This window comes from Crocuta crocuta, unplaced genomic scaffold (genome assembly GCF_008692635.1).
Source record: "Crocuta crocuta isolate KB4526 unplaced genomic scaffold, BGI_CrCroc_1.0 scaffold120, whole genome shotgun sequence".
Lineage (NCBI taxonomy): Eukaryota > Metazoa > Chordata > Mammalia > Carnivora > Hyaenidae > Crocuta > Crocuta crocuta.
Window position 1 is genome coordinate 1,621,525 of NW_027527375.1, and position 15,822 is coordinate 1,637,346.

Consider the following 15,822-nt stretch of genomic DNA (forward strand, 5'->3'; position numbering starts at 1 on the left):
GAAAGGAAGAATCACAGGTCTCTCATCTTTTATTTTATTTTATTTACTTATTTATTTTTATACTTGATAGAGAGAGAGACAGAGAGCAAGCAGGGGAGGGGCAGAAAGATGGAGACAGAATCTGAAGCAGTCTCCAGTCTCTGGCAGAATCTGTCAGCACAGGGGCTTACACGGGGCTCAAACTCACGAGCAGTGAGATCATGACTTGAACTGAAGTCAGATGCTTAAACAACTGGTCAAAGTGAGACCACCCACAGGTGGTCAAAAGCTAGAAATGATTAAGTTTAGTGAGGAATGCATGTCAAAAGCCAAGACAAACCAAAATCTGGGCCTCTTCTGCCAAAGATGAGCCAAGCTGTGAATGCAAAGGTAAAGTTCTTGAAGAAAGTTAAAAGTGCTACACCAGTGATTACACAACTGATAAGAAAACAAAGCATCCTTATTGCTAACATGGAGAAAGCCTTGGTAATATGAATAGATCAAACCAGCAAAAAGATTCCCTTAAACCAAAACCTAATCCAGAGCAAGGCCTACCTCTCTTCAATTCTATGAGGGCTGAGAGAGTGAGAAAGCAGCAGAAGAAACATCTGGAGGCAACAAAGATTGGTTGATGAGGTTTAAGGTAAGAAGCTGTCTCCATAACATAAAAGTACAAGGTAAAGCAAATGCTGAGGTAGAAGCTCCAAAAAATTACCCAGAAGATCTAGCTAAGGTAACTAATGAAGGTGGCTATAAAACAGATTTTCCATGTTGATTAAACAGCCTTCTATTATACCATGTAGGACTTTCATAGGTAGAGGGGAGAAGTCAATACCTGGCTTCAAAGCTTTATATGAAGGCTGACTGTCTTGTTAGGGGCTAATGCACCTGGTGACTTAAGTTGAAGCCAATGTTCATTGGCCATTCCAAAAATCCTAGGGCTCTTAAGAATTATGCCAAATCTACTCTGCCTGTGCTCTGTCAATGGAACAACAAAGCCTCGGTGAAAGCTCATCTGTTTACAACATGATTTATTGAATATTTCAAGCCCACTATTCAGACTTGCTGCTCAGAAAAAGATACCTTTCAAAATATGACTGCTCATTGACAATGCACCTGGCTATTCAAGGGCTCTAATGGAGATGTATAACAAAATTACTTTGTTTTCATGGCTGCTAACACAACATCCATTCTGCAGCCCATGGGTCGAGGAGTAATTCTGACTTTCAAGTCTTATTTAAGAAATATATTTTATAGGGCTACAGCTGTCATAGATAGTGATTCCTCTAATGGATCTGGACAAAGTAAATTGAAAACCTGGAAAGTTCATCATTTTAGATGCCATGAAGAATATTCATGATTCATGGGAAGAAGTGAAAATATCAACATTCCCAGGAGTATGGAAGAAGTTGATTCCAGCCCCATGGAGGACTTTGAGGGGTTCAAGATTTTACTGGAGAAAGTAACTTCAGATGTGGTGAAAATAGCAAAGGAACTAAAATTAGAAGTGTAACCTGAACATGTGACTGAATTGCTATAGTCTCACGATAAGCCTTTAATGGATGAGGAGTTGCTTATTATGAATGAGCATTGAAAGTACTTTTTTAAATGTTTATTTATTTTTGAGAGAGAGAGAGAGAGAGAAGAGGAGGGGCAGAGAGAGAGGGAGACACAGAAATCGAAGCAAGCTCCAGGCTCTGCCCTGTCAGCACAGAGCCCAATACAGAGGTTGAACCCATGAACGATGAGATCATGACCTGAGCTGAAGTTGGAAGCTTAACGGACTGAGCCACCCAGGTGCCCTAGTACTTTATTAAAAAAAAGTTTTTAAATGTTTATTCATTTTTGAGAGAGAAAGAGAGAGAGTGCAAGTAAGGAAAGGGCAGAGAGAGAGGGAGACACAGAATCTGAAGCAGGCTCCAGGCTCTGTGCTGTTAGCACAGAGCTCAATGAAGGGCTCAGAGTCATGAACCATGAGATCATGACCTGAGCTGAAGTCAGACGTATAACCAACTGAGCCACCCAGGTGTCCCATAAACTGCTTTCTTGATATGGATTCTGTTCTGAAGCATCTGAAGATGCTGTGAAGATTCTTGAAACGACAACAACTTTAGATTATTACATTAACTTAGTTGGCAAAGCAGTAGCAGCGTTTAAGAGGATGGATTCCAATTTTGAAAGTTGTACTGGGAATAAAATGCTGTCAAACAGCATCACATGCTACAGAGAAATTGTTTGTGAGGCTAACTTCATTGTTGTCTTATTTTTAAAAATTGCCAGAGCCACCTCAGCCTTCAGCAGGTCTCAAACCGATCAGTCAGCAACCATCAACATGGAGGCAAGACCTTCCACCAGCAAAAAGATTATGATTCACTAAATGCTGAGATGATGGTTAGCAGTTTCTAGCAATAAAGTATTTTTAAATCAAAGTATATATATTGTTTTTTAGACATAGTGCTATTGCATATTTAATAGACTCTAGTATAGTATAAACATAATTTTTATATGCACTGGAAAACCAAAAAAATTATTTGACCCACATTATTGCTCTATTCACTTTACTGTGGTGGTCTGGAACTGAACCTGCAAATATCTTTGAGGTAAGCTGTTTGACAAATTTTTAACCATCACAAACATGTACGTATTCAGAACTCAGATATATAAGGAATCACATGATAACAAAAAAGGTTGCAAAATAGTAAGCACATAACTGAAAAAGGCAAGTCATAACAGGATGATGGTAACCAAACATCTGTGAAAGTTTTAGCAGTATTTCATCAAAACTATTAATGACAAAGTGAAAATGCAATGCTTTCCTCTTTGGTAGTATGGGAATAGGCAATAACTGATGACATTACAAGTCAATGGTAGAAGTGGAATTAGAAATAAGCCATTCATCCATATGCTCTGTATATAAGCAGAACAAAGACAATGATAAATTGTGTATTCTTCCATGACCGTATCGCATTCCTAGCAAAGTGCATGTTATCAAAGTTGTGCCATAAGATTTTTACTGAGAAAAAAGTATTGTGAGTTAAGGAGTTTCAGATTAGAAATACAACTCTTTAGCCTTCAAGAATTAATTAGATAAAGTATATTCTGTGCTTCTAAGTGTATTTTGTTATTATAAGTTGCAAATAACATTCTGGTTGATCAATACTGACCAGAAAAGTAACTTAAACATCACTAAAGAAAATCTTGACTCTAATAAGGTTTTTGCTCAATAGTAATGGGTATTTTATCTTAAACCCATGAGGATGCATACGATAAAAAATGAAAATAACAAAAAAATAAATAAATAAACCCAGAAAACAGCAAGTGTTGGTGAGTATGTGGAGAGGTTAGAACACTTGTGCACTGTTGGTGGGAAGGAAAAATGGTGCAATGAGTATGGAAAACAATATGACAATTCATCTAAATAAATAAATAAAAGTAGAATTATCAGGGTCACCTGGGTGGCTTGGTTGGTTGAATGTCTGACTCTTGACTTCAGTTCAGGTCATGATCCCAGATTTGTGGGATTAAGTCCTATGTCGAGCTCTGTGCTGAGCATGGAGCCTGCTTAAGATTCTCTCTCGCTCTCTCTCTCTTCTCTCTCTCTATTTTCTCTCTCTCTATTTCTCTCTCTCTCTGCCCCTCTCACTTGCTTGTACTCTCTTTCTTTGAAAAAATATTATTTGTTTTAAAAAAGCAGAATGACCATATGATGTAGCAATTCTACTTCTGGGTATGTCTCAAAAGAATTGAAAGCAGGGACTTCAAGAGGTATTCATATTCCTATGTTCATAACATCATTATTCATAATATCTAAAAGGTAGAAGCAACCCAAGTGTTCATTGTCAGATGAATTAGAAATGTGGCATATACCATGTGTAGCAACACATGGACCTTGAGGGTGTTATGCTGAGCGAAATAAGTCAGGCAGAGAAGGACAAATATCATATGTTTGCACGTATAGGAGGATTAGGAGGAACTTGACGGAGGAACAAGGGGGAGAAGAAGGGCGGAAATGGTGGGGGAAAGGGAGAGAGGCAAACCATGAGAGACTCTTGAATGCTGACAAAAACCAAGGACTGATGGATGTGGGGGGGAGGAGGGATGGGCATGGAGGAGGACACTTGTGGGGATGAGCACTGAGTGTTATGTGGAAACTAATTTGACAATAAACTATTTGTAAAAAAAAAAAAAGAAATGTGGCATATACATACATTTAAATATTATTCAGCTTTAAAAAAGAAGGAAATTCTGACACATGCCACAACATGGATAAACCTTAGTCAGAAGAATAAGTGACATAAGCTAGTCACAAAAGAACAGATAACATATGATTCCACTTATGTAAGGTACCTAGAGTAGACAAATTCATTAGAGACAGTCAGATGTTGGTTTTCAGGGGCAGGGAGTGGGTAGGGGAATATAGCATTGTTGAATGGGTATAGAGTTTCAGGTTTACAACATGAAAAGAGTTATGGTTGTAGAATAATGCAACTGTAATTAACACTACTGAATTGTACATTTAAAAATGGTTAAGATGACACATTTTATGTTGTGCATTTACAACAGTTAAAAATTTTTCAAAATTGCAATTTTACAATTACCACTAGCACATGCCTAAACACACCACTACATATCATTATATATGTGCATTGTTATTACTATTCCAGCACAGTCAAAAAACATGAGTTTACAATTTGATAGATCAGCCTTTGAAAGCGGTTGTGTGTGACTAAGCCAGACTTGTCTCCTATTTGGTTCATGAACTTCCTCAATGATCTGGTATTGACAAATAGTGGTCTCTGTAAAGCAAGTTCCATTCAAAATTAATCTATTTTATTAGGGTCCATTTGTATTATAAAGACACCCACTATAGGAAAAATACTTTGGCTGAAGTAATTTTGTATTTGGGTTTTATTTCAATGATAATTAAAATGATTATGTAAGATATTTTGGTATGTGAATGGCTATTTTGTAAACAAGTACTATACTTTTATTTCAGTCTCAGCGTTTGTTTTTATGTTTATGATTACACTGGAGCCCAGAAGTTACCTGGAGTGACAGCATTTTTACTTTCATAAAATATTAGGGGCTACATTGGCTGCCACTAAGTTGATCTATCCTCAAATTAAAAAGCTAATGTTCTACATCTATGATTGTATTCCTATATAATTATAATTAAGAGTTAGTTGGAAACTTCATTTTTTTGCAATAATTTATAATTGGCAATCTTTTTCATAGGCTATGCCTTTATTTTTTAAATTATTCAGGGGCACCTGGGTGGCTCAGTTGAATGTCTGACTTCAGCTCAGGTCATGATCTCATGGTTCAGGAGTTCAAGCCTCGTGTTGGGCTCTGTGCTGACAGCTCATATCCTGGAGTCTGCTTCCAATTCTGTGTCTCCTTCTCTCTCTTCTCCTCCCCTATTCACTCTCTCTCTCTCTCTCTCTGTCTCTCTCAAAAATAAATAAACATTAAAAATTTTTTAAAAAATTATTCAGTCAATTTGGACTTTGATTTAATACCACAAACATAGCATAGTGTAACAGAGTAAATAACTGACTATTAAGAAGAGGGGCAATTTGACCCAAGAATGATGTATGAACCAGAGGAAATCCAAAGGGCTCCACGAAGAATTTAATGAGAGAAGGTTTTATGTAGTTCAAATCGTGAGCAGTGGAACAATAACTACAGACGTTATGTTTCTCAGAATTTAAAAAAAACACCTGTGCCTTAGCATTTAAAACCATATTCGCATTGCATGAACTCTGTCTTTGTGTGTACCTCTTGTGTAATGACTCATTAGTGCTAAGTATAATAGTACATTCCCACTGAAGAATTTTTGAGATGGTATTTTGTTTTCTGAATTTTCGTGGTGTACATTTTGTTGCACATTCTCAGATGAATTCATCATGATATCATATTAGTTTATAAAAGAAGCTTTTCATTATATACTTTCAGAAAACCTATTATCTGAAATATTAAATATTACTATTAATCTAAAATTTATTAGATGTACTATTGTCTGTATTTACTTTCATGTTTTTATCAATGAACAATAGACACCAGAAATGTATTGGCTTTATGTTTATATTCATTTAGGAAATATTATAATAAGAAACAACAAGCTAATACTGACAACTTAACAGAATTTTTATTTTTAAAGGCTACATGCATTTGAACATGAAATGGAATATAGTGGGAATTTCTAATCCTTAATAGTTAATGTTGGAGAATATTGTCCCTGTGTCTTTTGTGTTTTTGGAACATTAAAGGTAAGTTTGTCTTTGGGAATCACAGTGAGCTGATTCATTTAGAATTACAGTGCATGATTCTTAGAAGAAAGACTCAAAAAGTTATAACAATATGAAAGTAGACATGCAATTATGCACATAGAAAAGACCACTAGGATTTCAGTCAATCAATATATGATTTAAAAATTCATCTATGATAAAATGCATAAAGTATTTGATAAAGCTCTTCTTTGCATTATGAAACGACATGCTGAGGCAAACCATGAGAGACTCTTGAATGCTGACAAAAACTGAGGACTGATGGATGTGTGGGGGTGAGAGGGGGATGGGCATGGAGGAGGGCACTCGTGGGGATGAGCACTGGGTGTTATGTGGAAACTAATTTGACAATAAACTATTTGGGGAAAAAAATGAAACGACATGCTGAGAAAATCAATAGTACACTATTTTTTTATCTTGCATTTAAATTATTTGGAAAAGTTTTCTCCCAACTATTAGCCATTTTTAAAAACCTTGGAATGGGCTTAAATATTTTGAAGAGATCTAGATTGTACAATAGGTTTCCAGTTTTTGCAGTGAAAAATAAAAGATTGAGGCCAAAGGGTAAAGGCCAGTATGGCTCAGACTTTAAATGGAAAGAGAACAGAGACAAAGAGAAAATGATCTGGCATTATGTGCTCACATCAATCGCAGTAATTAAGCTTTGCAGTATCATTAGATGTGATAACAATAATTTATAGCCTTTCATGATATTTCACATGCTAGGCATACTGACGCACATGATAGCAGGACCCCCCTAATATTTCTCATTGTTATTTTTTTCTAAGGAAATAATGACATTCAATTGTCATGAATTGGAGAGATACACAACACAAATTTAGACTCTTATCTCTAAAGGAGAAATGATGGAGTGTTTTCTGCCTTTTAACCAGCTGCAAAATGTATGGTAGCAGTAAAATGCTAACAAGATATTGAGGTGAATATCTCTAAGAGTACAGTATTTAAATTTATAAAAGTTAATTTGGCATTATATTAAACATCGAGTTAATGTTCCTACCAGCCTTACAACTGAACTATAACATATTATGCCATAGTGTTAAATTGAACCAAGATATTCCAGGTTTTGGTTGTGGAAAATCAGTCATTAATCAGTTTGAATTTTCTAAAGCTGTCATTACTGTAAAGGAAAATGCCTGCATGAATACTCTGGAAATGCAGTCTCCATGACAAGAAATGAGAAATGTCTTAAACAGTTAAATAATGAATTTAAATCAATATGATGGTCAGCCTTAATGGAAAATTATGTTTATTTTCTCTCTTGAACATTAAATTAAATTGAAGATCTAATTTTTAGTTAGTTTTCAAGGCATATTTACAGAGAGCATTATAATAATTAAATTAGAATTTTTCCTTGAATTGGAGCTCTGAGTCTTCAAGTGCCCAAAGTAATCATAATGAAAAGGCAATTCCATTTTTAAACTTGATTTTTGAATTCAAATGTTCAACATAGTCATATTCTTTAGTATAGTGCCTTGCAATTTTGAAAACTTATCAGATACTAGTTTTTGAGAAATCGCTTTAGAGAAAATTGACTCACTAATATCAAAGGACATGAAACAAAGGTGCAGGGTCTTGACCTTTCACAGGATTTAAATGTATTGTAAAATTTATAAAAGGTAACGTAGCTAGTTTTCTCTTCCTTTACAGATAGCTAGAATGCAACTGCCTCAAGATTATGCTCTGATGAGAGTTGTTCATCCTATCCTACAGTATTTGTTGTCTGACTACATGTCTAATTCAGATCATCTTCTCTTAAAGTTCAAGCCAGAAATCTAGCACGGAAGCAAAAGAGCTGCTCTTTTGTCAAATAGTTCTTACAATAATATAAAAACTACTTTTAACCACATTTCAAAGTTCCTCTCTGCTTATATTGACAACTTCTCTGAAAACTTATAATTAAGTGCCATAAAATCCCCTTTTCCCAGTTCCTAACTGAACCAACAACTAGGCTCTCCTTTCAAAGTAAAGCATTAACTTCACAAAAGTTAGTCATAAACAGGTCTAGCATGTCTGATAGAGGCTTTTGAATGGGGATTGTAATCCCAGGAGTAGCATGAGCACCTGCTAAATAAAGATAGACTTGAAATATAAAAATAAAGCCAGAAATACACTGACTTATATCTATCTGATTGGGACTCCTAGACTTGGCAAAATAAAATTCTCACTTCTCGAATGGCTTTTACTTCACTCAGCAGAATATTTCATCCCCACTTCTGATGCTATGTAATCTAATACATTTGAGCTAATCCTGAATCTCAGAAATGAAGTATAGAAGATGAATATTACCCTTGAATTTTCTCTTCTTGCCCCCAGTTAAACCTTTTAATATTTGCTCATTAAACTATAATTTTGGGGGGCACCTGAGTGTCTCAGTCACTTGAGCGTCTGGCTCTTGATTTAGGCTCAGGTCATTAAGCCCTGTGTTGAGCCCCACATTGGGCTCTGTGCTGAGTATGAAGCCTGCTTGAGATTTTCTCTCTCTCTCTGTCTCCCACCCCCCCCACTCTTTCCCACTCATGTGCTTTCTCTCTAAAATAAATATGTGTGTGTGTGTGTGTGTGTGTGTGCGTGTATGTAATTTTGGGGGGTAACCAGTGCAGTACTGGGAGTGTTGATATTAATCTGGAGTCCAGTGATGAATGTCATGATGGACAAACTAAATGAATATATTTGGGAGGAGTGTCAGCAGGATATGGGGACTCATTAGATGGCTGAGGTGAAGCAGATGCCACTGTTCAGTACTGTGCAAGGGCGGTGCTATTTATCAAGATGGACATTTAGTAAGAGGACAGAGGGTGAAGAATAGAGGAGTAAGGATAATGGGTAGAGGAGGATGAGTTCAAGTTTAGCCTATTGGGTTTGAATTGCCTCTTCTTATATGATTTTGAGTACTTCATATACCTTATATACATGGATTTATGTAGCAAATGTCATATGCTACCTATGCTACAAATGTCATATTGTAGCATATGACAGTATTTCTTCTTTTTAAAGGATGACACCAATATTCCATTGTATGGATATACCACATTTCTATATCCATTCATCTGTCGATGGACATTTAGGTTGTTTCCACCTCTTGGCTATTGTGAATAATGCTGCTGATATAATAGGAGTGCAATTATATCTTTGAGATCCTATTTTCAATTCTTTTGGGTAAATGCCCAGATGTGAGATTGCTGGATCATAGTAGTTCTAGTTTTAATTTTTTGAGGAACCATCATAACTGTTTTCAGTAGTAACAGCAACATTTTACATTCCCATCAAAATTGCACAAAAATTCCATTTTTCCATATCTTGCTAATACTTGTTATTTTCCAGGGGTTTTATTTGTTTGTTTGTTTTTGGTTTGTTTTATTTTTATAATGCATCCTAACAGGTATGAGGTTTTATACCTAACAGGTATTGTGGTTTTGATTTGCATTTTCCTGATGACTAGTGAGATTGAGCATCTTTTCACATACCTGTTGGCCATTTGTATGTCTTCTTTGGGAAATGTCTATTCAAGTCTTTTGTCCATTGTAGCTTTTTGATTGGGTTATTTGCTTTTTTGCTATTGAGTTGTAAGTGTTCTTTATACATTTTGTAAATTAATCCATTATCAGGTATATGACTTGCAAATATTTTCTCCTGTTCCATAACTTGCCTACTGTTTGTTTCTGTTGCCTGTACAGAAGGGTTTTAGTTTGATGTAGTCCCACTTTGGTTTTGTTTTTGTTGCCTGTGTTTTGATGTCATACCCAAGAAATCATTGCCAAGATTAATGTTATGAGAATTTACCCTTGTTTTCTTCTAGAAGTTTTATAGTTTCAGGTCTTATATCTAAGTCTTTAATCTATTTTCAGTTGATTTTTTTTGTATGGTGTAATATAAGGGACCGATTCTATTCTTTTGCGTATGTATATCTAGTTGTTCCATTTCCATTTCCATTTTTCCATTTTAACCATTTGTTAAAAAGACTATTCTTTCCCCAGTGAGTAATCTTGGCACCCTTATCAAAGATCATTTGATAGTATATGTGTCCATTTTTTTCTGAGCTCTCTATTCAGTTCCATTGGCTTATATGTCTGTCCTTCTGCCATTAACATACTGTTTTGGTTTCTGTAGCTTTGTAGTATCTTTTGAAGTCAGGAAGTGACTCCAACTTTGTACTACCTTCTCAAGATTATTTTGTCTATTTGAGGTTCATTGTGTTTTTATATGACTTTTAAGATTATCTTTTTCTGTGTCTCCAAAAAATGTCACTGAGATTTTGATAGATTGCATTGACTGTGTCAATCACTTTGGGTAGTGTGGACATTTCAATAATATTGAACTTACAATGCATGAACATGTGATGTCTTTCTTTTCTAATTTCTTTCAGAAATGTTTTGCAGTTTTCAGTGTACAGGACTTTTGCCTCCTTTATTAAGTTTATTCCTAAGTATTTTTTTAATGTTAATATAAATAGGATTATTTTATTAACTTCCTTTTTAGATTATTTATTAAGACCTTACCAGGTATCATTTCTTTTTTGTAAGAGACTCTACAGTTTAATGACTTAACAAAAGTCCTTCTTTTCAAATTTTGAAATCATAGATGACATATTAAGGATTTAGGCACCTTTACTAGACATGAAATCAATGTAGATTGTTTTAACATTATTGTTAAGTTTCCTTTAAAGTATCACCCATTAAAAACATCATGAAGTCTAAATGGGGTCTGAACCCAGTTCCACTGCATAGGGGGTTTCTCACATCAACAAGAAATTCTTGGGGTACCAACAAGGGTATCTGAAAATTGAACTCAATTCTGATATTATATACCTGGCAATAGCATCAGATTCCACATATTAAAGTTTGAGTCCTACAAGACTGTCCCCCCTTCATATGCCAGTCACAAGTCCAGGTTGTTCTTTGGAGCAACTAACTATAAATCAGAGATTCCCGCAGTCCTCTCAATGTTAATTGCTCGAATGGCTCATAGAACTCAGAGAAACACTTTATTTACTAGATTACTAGTTTATTAGAAATGGAAATAATTCAAGAATATCCTGATGGAATATCCATAAAGTAAGGTATGGGGAAGGTGGCCTGGAGCTTCCATGTCTTCTCCTGGACACTCCCTTTCTTGAATCTCCTTGTGCTCACCAACCTGGAAGCTCTTTGAATCCTGTCCTTTTGGGTTTTTATGGTGGTTTCATTACATAAGCACAAATGATTAAGTCATTGGCTGTTGATATTTGATTCAACATCCAACCCCTCTTCCCTCCCTGGAGATCAGGGGATGGGATGGAAAAGTTTCAACCTTCTAATCACATGGTGGCTACATTGGAAACTAGCCCCTCATTAACGTAACAAAAGACACTTTTATCACTCTTAACACTTAGGCAATTCCAAAGGTTTTGGAAATGTGGAAGAAGACCAAATATGTATGAGAAATATATTTTGCTTATATGAGTGACTAAATCTATATTCTTATAAATCACAAAATTGCAAGGTCTCTGAGACATTGAATTACTTAAGACTCTCAGAGACCAGAAAATATCTCAGGAAAGAGAATTACAACCCTAGAAAGAGGATCACTGAATTTCAATGATTGAGTAAATTGGGTTTATACCAATGAAAGTGAGAAGACCGTGGAAGAAAGAGAGAAGGGAGAGAGTGAGGGTGGAAGGAGAGAATGGGGGAAAGGAGAGGGGGAGAAAGAGAGAGAGAGAGAGAGAAAGAGAGAGAGAGAACTATCTTAAAAAATACATGGTGGTAAATATTTTCCTAGTTGGAATCTTATTGACTTTGAGGTGACTGCTAAGAGACAGCTGTGAACCAATCAACTGAATAACTTAGAAGAAATGAAAAAATTCCTAGAAACATAAACAACCATGACTGTCATAAAAAAATAGAAAATATGAACAGACCTATAATGCGTACAGAGATTGAATCAGTAGTCAACCTACCCTCCTGCCCCGAAGAAAACACTAGGACCAGATGGCTTTACTGGAGAATTCTATCAAACGTTTATATAAGATTTAACACAAGTTCTTCTGAAACTCTTACAAAATATTGAAGAGGAGGGAATACTTCTAAACTCATTTTACAGGACCACTATTACCCTGATACCAAAGCCTGAAAAAGAAACCCCAAGAAAAGAAACTACAGGTCAGTACCCTTGCTGAATATGGATGCAAAAACCATCAACAAAATACTAGAAGACTTAATTCAACAGCACATTTATTTTTTATTTTATTTTTTTTTTCAACAGCACATTTAAAGGACCATACACCATGACTAAGTGAGATATATCTTTGTGGTGCAGGAATGGCTCAACATATGAATGTCAACCAATGTGATGCAGCACATTAACAAAAGGAAGTATAAAAACCATACAACCTGTCTCGTTAGATGCTGAAAAATCATTTGACAAAACTCACCATATAAAATATTTTAATTTTCAATTTAAGTATTTTAAATGTTTGGAAATAAATTTTCCAGAATATCTGAGTGTCACAAACCTCAATATCACTTCCTAATAGTCTGAGAATCACTAAGAACCAAGGCCTTTGCAATATCCTCAATGGTAAAATAGAAATAATAATATATACATCATGGTTTTCTTAAGACTATCAAGAGAGGGTCACCTGGGTGATTTAGCTGGTTAAGCAAGCATCTGACTTTGGCTCAGGTCATAATCTCTCAGTTCATGAGTTTGAGCCCTGTGTCAGGCTCTGTGCTGACAGCTTAGAACCTCGAGCCTGCTTCATATTCTGTGTCTCCCTCTCACTCTTCCCCTCCTCCTACTTGCTCTGGCTCTCTCTCTCAAAAATAAATAAGCATTTAAAAAAAGATTATCAAGAGAGTCAGTATGTGTTTTAACTTAACTTGGCATATCAGGGACTCAGAATATGATAGATAATAATAATGATGATATTTGCATTGTTATCAAAAGACTTCAAGATTCTCAATGAGTTTGTAGATTTGAATTGCAGAAGTCAAATATAATTGATATGCAGATCCATAATAGTGACCCATTCACTGGAGAAACAGAATGGAACTTTCATATAATTTGGATACTTGAAGTATTAACATTTTTTAAGGCTTTTTGTGACCAGCTAAAGATTTGTAATTTTTTTCTCTATTGATTTTCCTTGGTTAGGTTTTTAATTTTCAGTCAACTTTCTCTTCAACAAACTCCAGGCATAGGATTAAAATGAGTGCTACTATAAAAATACATAGAGATGAAGACATAGATGTATACTTAAAAAGTTAATGTTCCTATCTGAAGTTATCTTCCAAGGGAGAGAAAAAGAAACCACTTAGGTGTTTCTATATTGTTATTTCCTTTCCAACTTGGCATCTTGCATTATTTATAGATATTTCTACATAATGATAAATTCCTATGTGATAAGAGTGAGAAAACAATGAAAAAATATTTTAGGAAGCAGTGAAATATTTCAAGTGTGTTTGTTTTCAATTCTATGTAATCTAGACTGTGTTTGTGTAATGTTTCTTAATTGTATATTTTTCTCCATTGAGTCTCACCATTACTCAGTCTGTATGAATTAGCACATATGGTCATAGTGGGTTGATTCTTCCCTAGGTTATTTATTATAAGATAATGTATTTGCTACACTGACTATTTAAGTTGAAAATTGTATTTCCAAAACATGCAAGGCAAATAAAAAATTAAAAAACTTTTATCACCAACTTAGACTCCAAGCATATCTCAAAAAATGTCTGTTAGGCCAAATTTTCATTAGATGTGAGAGCTGATGACCCTCCCTCTATAGCTAGGATGTTAAAATTTAAAAAGATGGAAGTCAGTTTTCCTTGATGGCTTTGAAGTCATAAATCTGATAAAAGCCATTCATATTCAGCAAAGAAGAATATTTTTTTCAATATTTTTAAATTTATTTCTAGGAGAGAGAGAGACAGCGTGAGCAGGGGAGGGTCGGAGAGAGAGGGAGACACAGACTCTGAAATTGGCTCCAGGCTCTGAGCTGGCAGTCAGCACAGAGCCTGACGCGGGGCTCGAACCCACGAACCGCGAGATCATGACCTAAGCGAAAGTCGGACGCTCAACCGACTAAGCCACCCAGGCGCCCCAAGAAGAATATTTTTTGATAAGCATTTAGCTTGTATGGTTTTATAATTACTAGGGTAAATTAGGAAAAAGGGAAGAGGGTTTACAGATGTCATTCTAACCCTTGGGACTTGGGGGTCCCAAGACCTGGAAGAGATTGCTTATGAAAACTTATATTTGCCCTAGCAAATCTGCTATCCTAGCAATTGAACACAATTACTGTAATGTAGAGCAGAATGAATTGTAGCTGATTCAAGGTGAGCCATAAGAAAAATCTATATATGTAGAAGAGGGCTGCTATAGTTTTGTGTGCAACCATACTTTAGGTATGGTAGAGGAGGTTATCCCTGGTCCCATCTAAAGAAAATGGAGTAAAGCTCTGAAATATGGGTCTATCAGCCATGTCCCTGTGCAATGCAAACCAAGTCAACCCCAGATACCAGCTTGACAGGGAATTTATGCTTTTTTTTAAAAAAAATCACAAATAACATGCATTATTCCAAAAAAGAATGTAGGGAATATACCTATTATTTGATAGGCTTTATATTCCTGAGAACAAGTTTTGCCTAGGAAATCACTTAAACATTTAGCAAATGCATGACAGTTGAAAAGACCTTCCTTCTATTTACTTGTTATTTTTATGCCACTTTCTTTCCTCAATGGACACATATACACACAGAGTAGCAATGACTTCTAAGCTTAAATATATATGCTGGAAATGGTGGAGAAAGGATATATCCAGGAGATCATAAATATTGCTAGCCTAGAAGCTCATGGTGCTCTTGACATTTAGAAGAATTATAAATAAGAGAATGTGACTCTAGCAAGGAAAAAGGCTGGATGTGAGCAGCAAGCGTAGATATTTATTATCAAATCATTTAAAAAGCTGTGGAAGGTTTGAGATTCTCTCTGTTACCCTTCCATAATCTGTGGTGTTCACTTGAATTCTTATAACTCAACTGAGATTTGGCAACATGGCCAAAATACCTCTGCTCTCTGATGAATGAAGCATGAAGTGGTGACAATACAGAAAATATTTAAAAAGTTCTATGAATTGGAAAGTTTTTTCCACCATACGATCTTTGTTTGAATATAATTTATTGTTGGGGCGCCAGGGTGGCTCAGTCGGTTAAGCGTTTGCCTTTGGCTCAGGTCATGATCTCATGGTTCATGGGTTTGAGCCCTGTGTCAGGCTCTGTGCTGACAGCTCAGAGCCTAGAGCCTGCTTAGGATTCTGCCTCTCCCTCTCTCTCTGCCCTTCCCCTGCTCATGCTCTGTTTCTCTCTGTCTCAATAATAAATAAACATAAAAGAATAAAAATAAATGAATAAATAAATAAATATAATTTATTTTCGAGTTGGCTAACTGACAGTATATACAGTGTGCTCTTGGTTTTGGGGGTAGATTCCCATGATTTATCACTTACATAAAACATCCAGTGTTCATCCCAACAAGTGCCCTCCTCAATGCCCATCAC